The 19754-nt window shown below is 44.5% G+C and overlaps 1 protein-coding gene across 1 annotated transcript in view; it reads left to right on the top strand.

Annotated features, from left to right (window-relative positions):
- The window catches only part of LOC124781101 (DNA excision repair protein ERCC-1), a 125052-nt gene extending 105809 nt beyond the window's left edge, over positions 1 to 19243 (top strand). Inside the window, exon 6 of the mRNA XM_047253830.1 lies at positions 18051 to 19243. The gene's annotated coding sequence lies outside the window, so the exon portion shown is untranslated. The remainder of the gene's footprint in view (positions 1 to 18050) is intronic.
- The last annotated feature ends 511 nt before the right edge of the window (positions 19244 to 19754 follow it).

Raw genomic sequence — 19754 nt, 5'->3', positions numbered from 1 at the left:
CGAAACGCTGAAGTCGTTTCTTCAATTTCTGAAGAGTAGCACAATACACTTCAGAGTTGATCGTTTGACCATGGGGAAGGACATCGAACAGAATAACCCCTTCAGCGTCCCAGAAGACTGTAACCATGATTTTACCGGCTGAGGGTATGGCTTTAAACTTTTTCTTGGTAGGGGAGTGGGTGTGGCGCCACTCCATTGATTGCCGTTTTGTTTCAGGTGTCGAAGTGATGAAACCATGTTTCATCGCCTGTAACAATCTTTGACAAGAAATTGTCACCCTCAGCCACATGACGAGCAAGCAATTCTGCACAGATGGTTCTCCTTTGCTCTCTATGGTGTTCGGTTGGACAACGAGCGACCCAGCGGGAACAAACCTTTGAATATCCCAACTGGTGAACAATTGTGATAGCACTACCAACAGAGATGTCAAGTTGAGCACTGAGTTGTTTGATGGTGATCCGTCGATCATCTCGAACGAGTGTGTTCGCACGCTCCGACATTGCAGGAGTCACAGCTGTGCACGGCCGGCCCGCACGCGGGAGATCAGACAGTCTTGCTTGACCTTGCGGCGATGATGACACACGCTTTGCCCAACGACTCACCGTGCTTTTTTCCACTGTCAGATCACCGTAGACATTCTCCAAGCGCCTATGAATATCTGAGATGCCCTGGTTTTCCACCAAAAGAAACTCGATCACTGCCCGTTGTTTGCAACGCACATCCGTTACAGACGCCATTTTAACAGCTTCGTACAGCGCTGCCACCTGTCGGAAGTCAATGAAACTATACGAGACGAAGCGGGAATGTTTGAAAATATTCCACAAGAAATTTCCGGTTTTTTCAACCAAAATTGGCCGAGAAAAAAATATGTTGCATTACTTATTGAACTGCCCTCGTATTTAAGCAGTGCCACGCGGTAGAATCGGCGATCTGATAAGACGATTCTTTCTCAACTAATTGGAACAAATTAAAGAATGAGGACCCTAACCAATAAATAATTATTTTGACTTCGAAATTTGAGGAAGAGACAGTGGCTTTCTGTACCATACCATTTGATTGCTTAGAGAAATGGGCTATTTCAGGTGATAATTGTTTTCAGGAATCTATTTCAGGAATCCGAGGAAGAATCCTCGGAAAACGTAATCCATCAACGAAGGAAGTAGCTAAAAAAACACTCGTTCGACCGATACTTGAATAATGCTCGTCAGTCTGGGTTCGGAACCGGATAGGATTGTCAGAGGAACTAGAGAGGATCCCACGAAGAGCAGGGCGTTTCGTTACCAGTTCAATTAGTAACTGCGGAAACGTCAAGCGCGAAAACCTCGCGGAGCTGTTCACTCAAATCCACTGTCAGACGCTGCAAGAGACGCAATTTGCAGCACGCTATGGCTTACTGTAAAGTTCCCAGACCGTACATTCCTGGAAGAGTCAACAAATATATATCTCGCGAAGATACCATGAAGATAAAGAAGTACCCTTCTCCACAAACCGTTAAGTGGCTTGCAGGGTACAGAAGTAGATGCAGACGTTATTTCGCTCCCAAGATAGCAGAATTCCTGGACGTCATATACTGCGTGATCCTCAATTTTTATCTTAAATTTAACGCTAATCTCTTTTCTGCTAATCCTCATTACCTTCTTCTTTCTTCTGTATACTTTCAGTCCGTATTTTTTACTCGTTAAACTGTTTGTTCTATTCAACAGATCCTGTAATTGTTAACTTTCAATAAGGATCTCAGTGTTATCAGCCAATCTTATAATTGATGCCCTTTCACCATGAATTTTCAGCCCACTTTAGGATCTTTAACTTATTTTCGTCAGTGCTTCTTCAAAGTACAGAGTGAACTGTAGGGGCGAAAGACTCCATCGCTGTGTTACACCCTTTTTAATCCGAGCATTTGCCGACCGCGGTGGCCGAGCGGTTCTAGGCGCTTCAGTCCGGAACCGCGCGACTGTTACGGTCGCAGGTTCGAATCCTGCCTCGGGCATGGATGTGTGTGACGTCCTTAGGTTAGTTAGGTTTAAGTAGTTCTAAGTTCTAGGGGACTGATGAACTGAGATGTTAAGTCCCATAGTGCTCAGAGCCATTTGAACCATTTGAATCCGAGCATTTCGTTCTTGTTCTTCCATTGTTGTTGTTCCCTCTTGGTCCTTGTATATTTTGTATATTACCCTCTTTCCCTGTAGTTAACTCCTATTTTTCTCAGAAATTCTACCATCTAGCTGCATCATTTTACACTGTCGAACGCTTTTTCTAGGTCGACAAACTCTATGATTTTTCTTCAGTCTTACCAGTCTTTCTTCCATTATCAAGCGTAACGTGAGACTGCGTCTGTATCGTGACTTTACCATTCCTTGAGCTAAACCGATATTCATCTAACAGATCCTCAAGTTTCTTTCCCAGTCTTCTGTATATTACTCTTGTCAGACGCTTGGGTGCATGAGCTGTTAAGCTATTTGTGCGCTAGTTGTCTCACTGATCTGCCCTTGCTACCTTCAGAATTGTGTAGATGGTATTTTTCCGAAAGTCAGATGATACATCTCTAGTCTCATAAGAGTCTACACAACGTGTAACTTACAGCCAAACGTAGACGTCATGGCAGGAAGGTTATGCGACTGAGGTCATATTATTAATTTCGTTGCCCATACAACGTTTCAGCATATCTTCGCTAAATCTGTGGGTCCATTTTTGCCCTTCCGTTTTTGTGAGCTAGGGAGTGTGTGATAGTTTTTCTCCCTTGTCATTTGCTCCTCTTTAATCTCTTCACTTTGTCCCCTATCGTCTTTCTTCAGACCACTTCACACCTGTTCTTCTACTGCTTCTGTTTAGGAATGCTTCTTTCCTTCTGAAAATATGTCTTTCTAATACTTCTGCTTTTATTTAGTGTGTTTCTAAGTCTCCTTGTAACTTCTTGGATCCTGCTTGTTTTTCATTTCTGTTCTCAGAGATGCTTGAAGATCTATTTTGCCAGCCTAGTGTCACTCGCCCTGTACAAATGCCCAAAAAATATGTCTTCTTTTCTTTGCTGTTTCTGTCATTTGCCTCATGATTTTACACTCTGATATCTCTAGTTTCTCAGATTTATAGTTCAGTATTCGGCATCCACTTGCGTAGAGGCTTTCTTGTTTCGTTACCCCGTGGAAACAAAGTATTAGCTTTTCATTTCTTGACGTGGAGCCGAGAGCGGTGAGTGGAGAATTATGTACGGAGTTTATAAACGAAGTTACACATGCCGTATTGCGCTGAAATCATTGTGCAATAAAAAATGGTTCAAATGTCTCTGAGCACTATGGGACTCAACTTCTGAGGTCATTAGTCCCCTAGAACTACTTAAACCTAACTAACCTAAGGACATCACACACATCCATGCCCGAAGCAGGATTCGAACCTGCGACCGTAGCGGTCTCGCGGTTCCAAACTGCAGCGCCCAGAACCGCGCGGCCACTTCGGCCGGCCATTGTGCAATAAGAATGGCGCATTGTCAGAGTAGAGTATATGTTCCTGGTTTCAAGCAGACACAGTTCTGCTGCCATACAGATAACAGGTGCATCGCTGTGTACCACTGAAATGGCGTGTCGGCTGGAAACATACTCCAGAGTTGAAGTACGCGGTACACTATGATTGTTGTGGCCAAAACATCTAAATTGCACACAGATTCACTGTCAGATTCTGCGGGTATGTGGATCAGATGGTATGTCGCGCCTAGCCGTGCTGAAATGGTGCAAATAGTTGTGAGCGCTGCTGATCCGCCATACAGTACAGACCATTTGCCTTGAGATTTCCATCTTCTCGGCAAGCTGAAAGAAAATTTGCGGTAAAGCGATTTTCCAGTGGGGAAGAGGTTCACACATCGGTTCTCGATGACCACGGAGGGGAATTCTATCGCTAAGGAAATGAACGACTGATAAAACGTTTCGACCGTTAGTTACAGAGACTAGGTGACTGTGTTGAAAAACATTGTCATCTGTGTGTGCCACTTTGAAAGTGTAGTACAGCATTCAATAGAAGTTACTTGGCCTGTCGTATTAATGTGTAACTTGAGTACTTTTTGAAGTCGTCCCATGGCTTTCTATCTGTCGCGAGTCGGTGTCGCGAGTCGGTTGATTGCAGCTTGTTCGTTGCCGAATGAGCTGCCGAGAGCTTGCACTCAGTATAGCATCATCTTATGGGCCAGCATGGCAACTCATTACAAGTTGCGTTTCAAATGAACTGGGTAAGTAAGAGGCGAGAAATTGTTTTGTGCGTTAATGCAGCATCATAAAGAACTGACCTGACTTCCCATTCTGTTCTTTTCTTGGCTGACAAAAGCTGCTCACAGCACTAAGGTGTATAAACACGTACAGGCACACCGTCTATAGCGTATTTTTGTGGCGCCTGAGAGAAGTTTCTTCCTATGCTGCTCAAAAAGACTTAGGAGAACATGACTTTGGGTGTCTTCCATACTCAAGTGAGCAATAATTGAGGACTTGGTATGTAGCTGTCAAATTATTATTCTTTTGCATAGTACGTTTGTTTGTGTGGCCATCTTCCGCAGCAGCTGTTAACATCTGTTATTATAGGTTATCTGTCCTGAGCTGACTCCAGTCTAATTAAAAAGAATTACACCAGACGCTTTTCGCTTTTATTTACGAAGCATTTTCTGTGGTATTCTGTAAATTGAATACACACGTTAATACGTTTTTTATTGTTTTACATTAAAAACAGCGCTTTCTTTATAAAGTAGGTCTGCAAGCTACTTAAGGTGCTTTTGTTCATAATCTGCTCTCTCCCTTCTTGCTAGCAGTGGTTGGTGTTTATTTCATATCTGCACTTAGCAGGTTTTTGGCATTTTGCGTTATTTCCTGCGCTGCACTATTTACTATTGACTTTCTTAACTGTTTTTCATTCATCACTGCCACAGTGTTCATGCTTATTCGTATAGGCATAAACACTGTCGCAGTGATAAACGTAAAACAGTTAAGAAAGTCAATAGTAAATAGTGCAGCGCAGAAAATAACGCAAAATGCCAAAAACTGCCAAGTGCAGATATGAAATGAAGCCAGTCGACACCAACCACTGCTAGCAAGAAGGGAAAGAGCAGATTATCAAAAGAAACACCTGAAGTAGCTTGCAGACCAACTTTATAAAGAAAGCGCTGTTTTTAACGCAAAACAATTAAAAAATATATAAAAGTGTGTATCCAATTTACAGAATACCACAGAAGATGCTTTGTAAATAAAAGCGAAACGCGTCTGGTGTAATTCTTTTTAATTAGATTGCAGTCAGCTCAAGACAAATAACCTATAACAACAGATATTATACTTTTATCTTTCACAAATTACGTAAACAACAAAACATCATTATGTTCTCGTTCATGTACATTGCAATAACTGAAATGTCCACCAGGTGTCGAAAACAAAATGGGAACAGTCGTTTATCTCACCATCCTGGATGCTTTTCAATGGACCTTGAGAGCTTCGATAGCGTGTATGCCATATATCACCGTTTATCACTGCCTTACACCTATGTGGCACGCTCCGTATTAAGTCAGCGGAGGTCACCTTGTGGTACACATTCCCATTCTTCAGTGAGAGGCCTTCAGCGTTCTGGGAGAATCTGTGGTGGAACAGCCTGACTGTGAATACGTCTGTCAAGCATGACCCACACGTGCTCGATTGGGTTTAGATCGGGACTCCCGCTCGCCATGCGATGTCTAGGCTTCGCAAGACATCGCTGGTGATGCCCGCCCCATGTGCTCTGACATTATCATGCATTAGAAGGAATTCAGGGCCACCATCGCACGCAGCAGCTACAACATAGCCCAACAGGATCTGTCCCATGTACTGCCTGGCGGTAAGGCGATCATGAACAATGACCAGATCCATGCGGCTGTGAACACCGGTGTCTCCCTACACAACCACAGAACCTTGGCCAACTCTGTCGATATCCTGGACAACATTTGGCAGGTACCGGTCACCACGGTGTCTCCAAACACGAACACGGCCATCACTGTTTCGCCAGTGACGAAGTCGCCAGTTGATATGGGAATGGCAGAACTAAAGGCCAGCTGCGAGATGACGTGTAGAGTGGGTACTCGAACAGGACGTCGGGAGTTTAAGGGCCTTTCTCGTAACTTGCTCCTTACAGTCCGATCGGACAAAGCAGCTCCAGTGATCGTTCTGCAATCGAGCTGCAGTCGTATTCACGTGGGGCTGTAATACATCGACGACCTTGTCCATCTTGCCTTGTAAACTGGCCTGTCTCCCTGTAGCGTGTCCACAATCTATGGATCACACATGGAGAGACATTAGCATCTACAGCAACATGACGAAAAGTCCATCCTTCTAGGATTAAACAGACTGCCCTTCGAAATTGCACTGCATTAAGATGTTGTATTGCATATCCTTGGTTGAATACAACGTCCATAAATGACAACTGCTGTCCGTGTGCCTCGCTGCATGACACTGGGGCACTGGTAGTGACTTCCTTTCGAGATTCAACTGATACTCTAATGCGTAACATAGCTGATAGATTGTGAATCACTTTAGCTGTTGCATACATGGAAACTAGGATCTTAGGCTATGTAGTAAGACCACAGGTAGGCCTGCATCCTGTATCAAAATAGATTTAACGTACTGAACGTCGATATACAAGTCCACCTAATTTTTTGAGCAGTGTACACTCGTGTATGCCATAGTAACTAATTCAGCATGTTGCGTGGGACGCTGTTACAGCAGTCCAGCCTAGATTATTCATTTGCTCACTCACGTCACTGCGGAGACATTTCGGATCCGAAGAACTACCGCTCCTTTTTTTGCGATTCATCGATCGCTCCCTCCATAGACGGATCTAGCTCTTCGAATCAGTTCAGTGGAGCGGATCGCCTGTCTCTAGTATACAAGCAATTAAGTGGCACCCCGCGGCGCAGCGTGGTGACCGGTGCCTCGAGGGAGTATCCTTTGAGTAATTTTCCTTTGTAAGCGTCAGCAGCCGCACTTATAACACCTGGGAGGCTCACGTAGCGCGACGGCGAGCTGCAGTAAGGGTCTCAATAGCGGGCAGACGGATCAGAAACGGCGGCTGCGTGCGCGGGACAAAGGCCCCGCCACACAAAGGCCGCGCCGCCATCGCAGGCCGGCATCTCGGGCCAGCCTGTGGGTGTGGGCCGGGCGCCGCGGGATGTGGGTGCTGCCTCGGGAGACGGCGGCGCCCAGTGCGACTGGGAATGGCCTAAAGTGTGACACTCCGATAACGGCGATTTCCATTAACCCATTAGCGTCGGAATTATTTTTTTCGTGATTTTTTTAAAAATATTTGCGTTATTATGTCTGTAAAAGGCATAAATTACACACCAGAGTTGTTTCGACGAAAGTCATTACCGCTATTAGCGAGATATTTGATGTTGCCATATGGCAACGCTAGGTGCTTTCACTACCTAAATTTATATGGATTACAACTTCAACTAAAATAAGTAGGTTATTGAAATTTCTTATTACATATACAAGTTTTGTTCAAATTTATTATTCAGTCTTCATCATAAATTGATATTTTATAACACAGTACAATTAATAATCAAAAATCAAGCCTTGAACTCAGCATTATTTTACATGAAATGGAATAAAACAGTCAATACACAATCCCACATTACACTTTGAACGCATTGTTCTCACAATAGATTTACAGTCCTTGTGTGCACACCTTTTCTTCTTCTTTCCTTATGTGTGCTAGACGAGGTGGTCAGTCTTATCAAACCTAATTGAATCTGATATGCGGCTGTCGGAACATGCTCTTGATGCAAATGGTCTCTCAGCTCCTTTTGGTAAAGCTTGGTGTCTTTGCAAGTACACTGTTGCTACTTCTCTCTTGAAATCAAGCTGAAAAATAGTTTGGTTTCTTGCTATATTATACAAAATCCAACTGTTTTGTATGGCGACATCTAATATCCATGTAAAGAGACACCAGTACGATTTCTTGCTTCTTATTGCAATGAGATGGCATGCTAGATTCTGACCCATCTGATCAGTACCTCCCATATATCTATTATATTTGGCTACCAGTTTTGGTCTGGGGATCATTATATTTCGCTTTTTTAGTTGCGAGATTCTCTTGGCTTGGCCAACTTCTTGTGCACCACATGAAGAAGAGATCATTGTGACAACTGAGTTGTCCAGCCACCGCACATACAATAATCCATCATTCTTCTCTATTCGGATCTGGGGGCTCAACAAAGACATCACCTTCAATATCGTCATTATAAAGAATCTCCAGCGCCTCAGCAAGCGAGAAACCTCTTCTAAAACAAAAAAGAGAAAATTCGTCCTTTTACTGAGGACAAGCGCCTAGCGTTGCCATATGGCAACACCGACGTTCAAACGGCCTAAACGAACGTAATTCATTTCACAGCAAGCAGTAACCTCTAAAGAATGTATATTTGAGTATTTAAAGCACAACCATACTAAAAAACCAAATTATATATCATAAGTTACTGTGTAAAACATACTTACTCGAACTTATACTCCATTTTTCTTCGTCATTCAGCAAACAACGACTTCCAACACTGCTTACGCGGCAGAATTTAAATGTATTGTTGAAACAGTTGCATTGTAGTGATCTTTACAGTCTTGCGGAATGGAATCCAGTGCTGCCAACACTCTCGCTTCGTTGATGTCGTGGAATCAACGATTTTAAAAAAGTGTTACAATCGTTGCCATATGGCAACGCATGGCGCTAATGGGTTAATCGTACTTTTCGGTAGCTGATATTTTTAGTTGTGATTTGTCACAGTTTTAAATAACAGTTTACAAACTCAAAACCGTATCCCTGCGCACTGCACCAACGTTATAATGTTCATTCTGTTATTTATCACCGTAGCTGCCACAAGACAATTGGTACACTGAAGAGACAAAGAAACTGATATACTTGCCTAATATCGTGTAGGGCCCCCGCGAGCGCGCAGAAGTGCCACAACACGGCGTGGTACAGACTCGACTAATGTCTGAAGTAGTGCTGGAGGGAAATGACACCATGAACCCTGCAGGGCTGTCCATAAACCAGAAAGAGTACAAGGGGGTGGAGATCTCTGAACAGAACGTTGCAAGGCATCCCAGATATGATAAATAATGTCCTTGTGTGGGGAAAACTTTGAAAATTTATGGTAAGATCTTACGGGATAAAGCTGCTCAGGTCATCGGTCCCTAAGATTACTCACTACTTAATCTAACTTAAACTGACTTATACTAACGACAACACACACCCATGCCCGAGGCAGGACTCGAACCTCCGACGGGGGGGAGCCACGCGGGCCGTGACAAGGCGCCCCGACCGTGCGGCCATGTCTGGGGAGTTAGGTGGCCAACGGAAGCGTTTAAACTCAGAAGAGTGTTCCGGAGCCACTCCGTAGCAATTCTGGACATTTGTGGTGTCGCATTGTCCTGATGGAATTGCCCAAGTCCGTCGGAGTGCACAGTGGACATGAATGGATGCAGGTGATCAGACAGGATCCTTACGTATGTGTTACCTGTCAGAGTCGTATCTAGACGTATCAGGGGTCCCACATTACTCCAGCTGCACACGCTCTACACCATTACGGTCCCTCCACCAGCTTGAACAGTCCCCAGCCGACATGCGGGGTCCATGGATTCAAGAGGCTATTTCCATACCTGTACACGTCCATCTGCTCGATACAATTTGAAACGAGATTCGTCCGACCAGGCACTCATCAACAGCCCAACGTCGGTGTCGACGGGCCAAGGCGAGGCGTAAAGCTTTGTGTCGTGCCGTCACCAGGGGTACATGAGAGGGCCTTCGGCTCTGAAGGCCCGCACTGTTGAATGGTTCACACGCTGAGCCGGCCGGAGTGGCCGTGCGGTTCTAGGCGCTACAGTCTGGAGCCGAGCGACCGCTGCGGTCGCAGGTTCGAATCCTGCGTCGGACATGGATGTGTGTGATGTGCTTAGGCTGGTTATGTTTAATTAGTTCTAAGTTCTAGGCGGCTTATGAATGGTTCAAATGGCTCTGAGCACTATGGTCATCAGTCCCCTAGAACTTAGAACTACTTAAACCTAACTAACCTAAGGACATGAAACAACACCCAGTCATCACGAGGCAGAGAAAATCCCTGACCCCGCCGGGAATCGGACCCGGGCGCGGAAAGCGAGAACGCTACCGCACGACCACTAGCTGCGGACGCGACTGATGACCTCAGAAGTTAAGTCGCATAGTGCTCAGAGCCATTTGAACCATTTTTTTTTTCACACGCTGACCCTTGTTGATAGCCCAGCAGTGAAATCTGCAGCAATTTGAGGAAAGGTTGCACTTCTGTCACGTTGAACGATTCTCTTCAGTCGTCGTTGGTCCTGTTCTCGCAGGACCTTTTTCCGGCCGCAGCGATGTCGAAGATTTGACGTTTTATAGGATTCCTGATATTCACGTCACAGTCCTGAAATGATCGTACGGGAAAACCCGATTTCATCGCTACCTCCAAGATGCTGTGTGTCCCGTCGCTCGTGCGCCGCCTATTACACCACGTTCAATCTCACTTAAATCTTGATAACCTGCCATTGTAGCAGCAGTAACCGATGTAACAACTGCGCCAGACACTTGTTGCCTTATATGTCCGTTGCCGACAACAGCGCCACGTTCTGCCTGTTTACATATCTCTGAATTTCAATACACATGCCTATACCAGTTTCGTTGGCGCTTCAGTGTATTATGTTGCCTAGTGAATCGCACTCAGGTGACGGAAGTCATGGGATAGCGATATGCACATATACGATGGCGGTAGTGTCGCTACACAAGGCATAAAAGAGCAGTGGATTAGCGGAGGTGTAATTTGTACTCAGGTGATTCACTTGAAAAGGTTTCCGACGCGATTATGGCTGCACGACAGTGGTGAACTGACTTTCAACGCAGAACGGTAGCTGGAGCTAGAAGTATGTGTCATTCCATTTCGGAAACTGTTTGGGAACTCAATATTCCGAGATCCACAGCGTCAAGAGTGTGCCGAGAATACTATGACAACGTAGTGGCCGACAGCCTTCACTTAACGCCCGAGAGCAGCAGCGTTTGCGTAGAGTTGACAGTGCTGAGACAAGCAACACTGCGTGAAATAACCGCAGAAATCTTGTGTGTGACGTACGACGAAGGGACCGATGACCATCGCAGTCTGGTCCCTTTAATCCCACAAACCAACCAACCATACGACGAACATAAGTTAGGACAGTGTGGCGAAATGTGGCGTTGATGGGCTATGACAGCAGACGATCGACGCGAGTGCCTTTGCCAACAGCACGACATCGCCTGCAGCGACTCCCTTGGGCTTGTAAACATATCGGTTGGACCCTAGACGACAGGGCAATTGTGTCCTGGTCGGGTGAATCCCAGTTTCAGCTGGTAAGAGTTGATGATAGAGTTCCAGTGTGGCGCAGACCATAGAAAGCCATGGACCCAAGTTGTCAACAAGGCACTGTGCAAGCTGGTGTTGGCTCCATAATGGTCTGGATTGTGTTTAGATCGAATGGACTGGGTCCTCTTGTCCAACAGAATCGATCATTGACTGGAAATGGTTATGTTTGGCTGTTTGGCGACCATTTGCAGCCGTTCATGGACTTCATGTTCCCAAACAACAGCAGAATTTTTATGGATGACTGTGTACCACGCTAAAACATTCTTGACCGTTCGGGCGAATGGTTTGGGCACCCATATGGCCCGACATGAATCGCATGGAATATTTATGGGACATAATCGGGAGGCCAGTTCGTGCAAAACTCCTGCACCGGCAACTCTTTCGTAGTTATGGGCTGCTATAGAGGCACCGTGGCTCAGTATTCCTGCAGGTGAGCTTCTAGCAACTTGTTGAGTTGGTGCCACGTAGAGTTGTTGTGCTATGCCTGGCAAAAGGAGGTATGACACGATATTAGGTGGTATCCCATGACTTTTTCATCTCGGTGTATGTCAACGCAGTGGATGTAATAAGTTCCCCCTGAACAACGATTACTTATCAGGATCTCAGATTAGCAGTTTCAGCAACTCAACTGGCAAAAAGTTGGGCGGTATGATAATGTTAATATTCACAGCTATTCTTCCAGAGTTACACGTTAGGCGAGAGCGGTGTTTCGAAATACCAACTCTCTCTCATATTTTAAGTAGAAAACAGCACACATGTGAGATAGCAGTCCTTCCAATGGAAAGTTTAGGACTTTGTTCTAATAGTACGCAGTTATAATGTTCTTAAAGTACAGCTTTAAACTATCGCGCACACCGTTTGTTTCTCACTCGCTCCGACCCGCTCTGCCGCCAAATGACATAGCGCGAAGAACTGTACAGAGCTCTCGTATCCGCTGTATGTTGAAGGCGAGAGAACTGGAGGGGGAAGGTAAACATATCTGCCCAAGGTGTTTTGAAAAAAAAAATTGCTCTGTGCACTATGGGACTTAACATCTGAGGTCATCAGTCCCCTAGAGCTTAGAACTAATGAAACCTAACTAACCTATGGACATCACACACATCCATGCCCAAGGCAGGATTCGAACCTGCGACCGTAGCGGTCGCGCAGTTCCAGACTGAAGCGCCTAGAACCGCTCGGCCACCAGCGGCCGGCAGGTGTTTTGAAATCTTATTCGAGAACACTGTACTTTACGCAAACAAAAGAGTACTTAATGTGTCAATCTCACCCATATATTCATTCAGTATTACTTTAACAGTATTCCCGTATTGACGTTCTAAAGATGCCTCAAAGTTAGAAAGAATAACTGTAAGCAACGGAAGAATTATTATGAAATGAAGTTAATGATTTTTTATTTACAATTTAACCATGTCAATCACGCTGGAGAATAGCGCATCTCCTGCAAATATACTTCATTTCAACAGTGCCACCCTTAAAGTCCAAAAACGATAACGCTCAACAGCAATGTTAATAATTGAATAGCGCTACGCTACTTCATTAATGACACTATAATTCGTTTCATTCATATACACTGCATTTTCGTTCAAAGAAAATAAATCTCTGGGACCAGTTACAGTTTAGAAATCGCGCAGTTTGACACAATGAACAATGCATGTTACACCAAAGTCAAAACAGTATTTCTCAATCCTCTCATTCACTCCAATATGCAGCATTCGCGTTCGGGCATTAAGCGATCGCAACAGGGCGGATGATTGACAAACGGTGCGCGCGTAAGTTTAAAGGCTGTACTTGCCGAAGGTCATAATTGCGTACTCTCAGAGTTATGGCGCAGACTTTCTAGCGGGATCGATTTCTCGGGCTGATACCTTTGTACCGTACTTTTTTCCTTCTTAAGATATGAATTTGAGTTGGTGATCGTTTCCGTGGGAGACCATTAACACCAAGCGCAGTCATATGTTAGCTTGTACCACCCACCATAATCAACATTAGCTCTTAACTAAACTTTAGAATGAAAATTAATTTTCTTCGAACAACTATTTTTTAATGTAGAAAGATAAATGATATTTAGTTGTTGTAGATGTATTATTAAACCACGTTCAAATCAGCCAATGAGACAAATGGTGATGCTTATTTCTAACAACATTTTTTTTTTTTTTATATATAGAATGATGAGAAAATTCTCAGTGCATTGCGAGTGTTACCTACAACTCCTCCTCAGAAAAGAGCGCTAACTATCCAAATTGAGGGTAGACACTCGTTAAAAAGCATAAAATCACTTTGATTGCTGGACTCCTTGTTTCAGAACTTGCAGAAATTGGAAGATTTCAGACTACCAGTGCCTTGCATATGACCACTGTCACTAAGAACACCACCACCACCACCACCACCACCACCACCACCACCAACAACAACAACAACAATAATAATAATATAGTATAGGCCCTACAACAATGGTTCAAATGACTCTGAGCACTATGGGACTTAACATCTATGGTCATCAGTCCCCTAGAACTTAGAACTACTTAAACCTAACTAACCTAAGGACATTACGCAACACCCAGTAATCACGAGGCAGAGAAAATCCCTGACCCCGCCGGGAATCGAACACGGGCGCGGGAAGCGAGAACGCTACCGCACGACCACGAGCTGCGGACCCTGCAGCAATGTACTAGCCATTACATAGTGAGTTTTGTTGTGCTGTCAATTATTGCCTTTCTTTGTTGCGAAGTGAATGACCAAGCAATTTTTTGTCCAATGTGGTAATTATCTACAAATCGGAGAAGTCGTTTTCATTAGCTATTGAAGCATATGTATTTCTGTGTCTCAATTTTACTGTGATAATGAATGGTGCAAAGCATAAACTGTGTGTGCAAGTGGATGGACTATGTGAGAAATAAGATGTTTGTAAATTCGTTTCATAGGCTATAACCTCCACCACATTGTGTCACATGTTAATGGCAGTATTAAAAAGCTTTTATTATTGGCAACTTAGTTTCGTGGCCGAAACAAGATGAACACTTTTGTTTTTACTCTGTAGAAAACTTCATTGTACCCCTCACGGGGTAAACTATCCCCAGGTTGGGAATAACTGTATTATTGCCTTAACTGACGCTTTTACGGAAGAGTCGTTTCTATATTCTGTGAAAAATCCAAGTTATTACGGCAGACGTTTGCATGCTGAAACTCTCGAGTGAGTGCTGTGTACATTGGGAGGCCATATGCACACATCAAATAAAGTTTTGCATCTCCTCGATTCCGAGAGTTCCCGAATTGGTACAGAAAATTGGAATAGAGATCAACATAAACATCATTTCCGCCCTTTTTATTGCTCATGAAAACCACACATTGCATGTTGTACCACCATAGAGCGAGAGCTTCAGAGGTGGTGGTCCAGTATCTCTAATACTCAGTAGCACGTCCTCCTGCATTGATGCATACCTGTATCCGTCGTGGCATACTATCCACAAGTTCATCAAGGCACTCTTGGTCCAGATTGTACCATACCTCAATGGCGATTCGGCGTAGATCCCTCAGAGTGGTTGGTGGGCCAAGTCGTCCATAAACAGTCCTTTTCAATATATCTCAGGCATGTTCGATAGGGTTCATATCTGGAGAACATGTTGGCCGCCCTAGTCGGGCGCTGTCGTTATCCTGAAGGAAGTCATTAACAAGATGTCCACGATGGGGTGCGAATTGTCGTCCATGAAGACGAATGTCTCGCTAATATGCTGCCGATGTGGTTGACTATCGGTTGGAGGGTGGCATTCACTTATCGTCCAGCCATACGGCGCCTTCCATGACCACCAGCGGCGTACGTCGGACCCACATAATGCCACCGCAAAACAGCAGGGAACCTCCACCTAGCTGCACTCACTGGACAGTGTGTCTAAGGCGTTCAGCCTGGCCGGGTTGCCTCCAAACACGTCTCTGACGATTGTCTGGTTGAACGCATACGCAACACTCATCGGTGAAGAAAATGTGATGCCAATCCAGAGCGGTCCATTCGGCATGTTGTTGAGCCCACCTGAACCGCACTGCATGGTGTCGTGGTTGCAAAGATGGACCTCGCCGTGGACATCGGGAGTGAAGTTGCGCATCATGTAGCATATTGCGCACAGTTTGAGTCGTAACACGACGTCCTGTGTCTTCCCGAAAAGCATTATCCAACATGGTGGCGTTGCTGTCAGGGTTCCTCCGAGCCATAATCCGTAGACAGCGGTCGTCCACTGCAGTAGTAGCCCTTGGGCGGCCTGAGCGAGGCATGTCATCGACAGTTCCTGTCTCTCTGTGTCTCCTCCATGTCCGAAAACGTCGCTTTGGTTCACTCCGAGACGCCTGGACACTTCCCTTGTTGAGGAGAGCCCTTCCTGGCACAAAATAACAATGCAGACGCGATCGAACCGCGGTATTGACCGTCCAGGCATGGGTGAACTACAGACAACACGAGCCACGTACCTTCTTCCTGGTGGAATGACTGGAACTGATCGACTGTCGGACCCACTCAGTCTAATACGCGCTGCTCATGCATGGTTGTTTACATCTTTGGGCGGGTTTAGTAATATCTCTGAGCAGCCAAATGACTGTGTCTGTGATACAGTATCCACAGTCAACGTCCATCTTCAGGAGTTCTGGAAACAGGGGTGATGCAAAACTTTTTTGGTGTGTGTACATAGCCAAAATACATCTTCTATCCTATTAAAACAGTATCTGGTGTAACAACCATTGTTAAGATAGAAAGAAAATTTGTAAAGGAATGTGGTACTCATTGACACGGCACTTCTAACTGATAATATAAGTTTTACGCAAACACTATACTCAGTTCTCTATAAAAATCCGCACAGCTCTTGCAAAGTTTCTCCACATTCTTGACTTATGATTTGGTCCCTTTTCTATATATCCTTTTCCCTCCGCAAAGAATCTACAGGCTGTCCATAAATTCCAGCTATCGTTTTAAAAAATCATAACTTGGAAACCATTAGAGACAGAGAATCTTGTCCGCAGCTCGAAGTCGTGCGGTAGCGTTCTCGCTTCCCACGCCCGGGTTCCCGGGTTCGATTCCCGGCGGGGTCAGGGATTTTCTCTGCCTCGTGATGACTGGGTGTTGTGTGATGTCCTTAGGTTAGTTAGGTTTAAGTAGTTCTAAGTTCTAGGGGACTGATGACCATAGGTGTTAAGTCCCATAGTGCTCAGAGCCATTTTTTGAACAGAGAATCTTGGTTTGTTGTAAAACGTTTAGCAGCTCTCAAAGGTGTTTTTTTTTTCACCTATTACGCCCGATTTTCAGTGTGTGCATCCCCACTTGTCCACATTTCTGGACATGTGAATCGCCACAACATTTGGATTTCGGGCTCCAGAAACGCTCACAGCACACATGGCAGCGTGATAGCCCCATTTCCCTTCGTAAAGACAACCATAACTGGGAGTATCTACCTGGATATTATCGAACAGTTCTGGGCTACCACAGATCGAAAAGTTGCAGCCTTCTATCATCTTCCAGCGTGATGGTCCTCGTCCACATTGGGGTTGGTTGGTTGGTTGATTTGGTGGAACGATTAGGGAAGGTTGGGGAAGGAAGTCGGCCGTGCCCTTTCAAAGGAAGGGCTCTCAACGAGGGAGGTGTCCAGGCGCCTCGGTGTGAACCAAAGCAATGTTGTTCGGACGTGGAGGAGATACAGAGAAACAGGGACTGTCGATGACATGCCTCGCTGAGGCCGGCCACGGGCTACTACTGTAGTTGATGACCGCTACCTACGGATTGTGGCTCGGAGGAACCCTGACAGCATTTGCTTGAAGCGATGTAGGGAAATCACGGAAAACGTAGATCAGGATGACCGGATGCGGATTTGAACCGTCGTGCTCCCGAATGCGAGTCCAATGTGCTAACCACTGCACCACCTCAGCCGGTCACATTGGTGTCTGAACGTGGTGGATGTGCTAGAGGACATATTTCTTGAGAGATGGTTGGGTCGTGATGATCCCTTCGCATAGCCCCAGCACTCTCGCAGTGCCACGCCGTTAGACTTCTTTTTGTGGGTCTCTCCACAGAACGCTTGTACACACCAGTCAGTGACATTGCTACCCTTCGTGCACGAATCAGTGAAACAATCATAACTATTGATGCTGCCATGCTGACCCGTACATGGGCAGAACTCGAATGTCGCCTTGATATTCTACTAACGAAGAATGAGCCACATATTGAAATTCTAATGCAATAGAATAAAAACTGAGAGGTGCTAAACGTTTTACAACAAACCATTGCGCCCTTTCTCAAATATGAAATTTTGAAATGGTAATGGGGCGTTATGTGCAGCCTGTATGTCGTTCGTCCTACAATCTTAAACGAAAAAAAATAAACACTTCATTTAATTGCATGTAGTAACTTTTGTGACATTCCTGCAGACTGCCTTCCACTTGAGCAATGTGTTCAGATGTTGGCGTTGGTTTCGAATAGTTAAGTAATGATCTGTTTTCAGTTTTAATACCGGTGTCACGAAATGGCGAAAGGATTATACTGGCCATTTTTATAATACGCAAGCTCCTGATGGTTGGAAGTGAAATGTTATGCTTCCATCCTTTTGTAATGTACTTGTGTACAACACAGAATGTGTAATATTTTCCTTATTATTGTTCGGTCAGAGGTCTAAAATTGTGTTTCTTTTCATTTTAGGTGGACTGCCACGGAAAACGAGCGTTCGCACACAGCAAGATGGACTCTTGGCTCTGACAAAAGTGAAACCAAGATGGAGATTGGCAGTGGGAGAAAAATGTTATTGTTGTATTATTTTGGAAATTCAAATTGTTTGTAATTAAGATTTGCCATATGGAAAGTGGCTTTGTTTTCCTGAAGCAGTCTTTTTAATTGTGATTTTAGTGATGAAGTACAGTTTCTTGCACGGAGCGCTTGAAAGGAGTTTTCCCTGTGTTTCAGTGTTTTTTGGTTTGTAACATATAATATCACTGATTCCAGTAATTTATGGTAATTTTATACCCGGTTGTACGAGTTTATTTCGGTAAGGATCTTGGTGAGTAACGGGGACTTGGGAAACGTAGTCTTAGTAGTCGTGTTTCTTCTGGCAGGGGCAAGTTTTGGGGCTTGTCAGCCAGGTGCCAGTGCAGAGAAAGGAGGTGCAGGTGGCTTTTGATGTTAGCTGGGGCGTCCCTAGCGGTCAAAAGGACCTGTCGACGAGGGATTATTTATTTGGTGACGCAGGACAGGAGCCGTGCGGTTCAGTGTATGGAGGGAGCTGCCTTATGCATAATACTCCCTCATAGCAGCACTTCCATAAAAGAAGAGTCAGTGGCTCCCCGAAGGTGTGATACGGTAGCGTCAAAGGCTTGTTTTGCTCTGCGTCTCTCAGTTAGGCTATAATCACCTCTCAACAGATACTGCACAGTGTTTATTGACGTACGCAAGTAAATGTCTTTTTATCTGCACTGAATGCGGAAGAAATTCGTACATTTCTGATGTGTCTAGGGTAAATTCAACAGGTAATGAAGTAGTGATACTGAGGATGTCACAGATAAAAGGGGGGAAGGGGGAGAAATCTAATGTTATTTACGTTCTCCTTATTCTCTTTCTTATTTTCTAGTCTTACAAATCGTTGTAATTTGAAGTTGCGTTGTTGGTAAAAGATTTTCACTGTTTGAGAAGAAAGCAAAGTCATTTGCCGGAAATTTATCCAAAGAATAATTTTTTGTGCAATACCTAATTTACAATTGATTGGGAATTCAATGGATTGTGACTCTCGTGATTAACTAAAATGGAATTGTGTCGAAATACAATTGGTATTAGTAATTTTATATCAATGGTTTTAACTTGTAAAGTTATTATTGTCCATAAAAATAAATGTGCGTGATATTTTTACACTGTAAATGATTCATTATTATTGTTTTTTTTTTTAGACATTAACGAAGTTCAGATGCGTTGTTTGTAAGCTGGCAAATGGAGTAGATTTACTTATATAGCTAGATGTAGTTACTGCAATGCTAGATACCGCATCGGGAACAAGTTTCTTCCAGCGACCTCGATCAGCTCCCAGGTTTGCAGATTCCTCCCAGTTTCATGTCCATCCTATGCGAAAGTTCGTTTCCAGCTGTTACGAGGTCGTCCTCTACGTCTGTGTATGTCCGTTGGTTTCCACAAAAGTGCTGACTTGGGAATTCTTCCATCTTTCATGCTTAGAACGTGGCCAGCGAGTTTCAGTATCCTTTCAGCGACGATTTTATGCAGGTTGCGTAGACCATTTCTTCTTAGCACTTTATCATTTGAAACACGGTCGCAACAGATGATCTTCAAACGTTGTTAATGCAGACGTTACACTAATTACGCCACACAAAAAGTGAAACTTGAAAGAATCAAGGGACACTGCCT

Source organism: Schistocerca piceifrons, chromosome 1 (genome assembly GCF_021461385.2).
Source record: "Schistocerca piceifrons isolate TAMUIC-IGC-003096 chromosome 1, iqSchPice1.1, whole genome shotgun sequence".
NCBI lineage: Eukaryota > Metazoa > Arthropoda > Insecta > Orthoptera > Acrididae > Schistocerca > Schistocerca piceifrons.
This window is presented reverse-complemented; position numbering and strand designations above follow the sequence as displayed.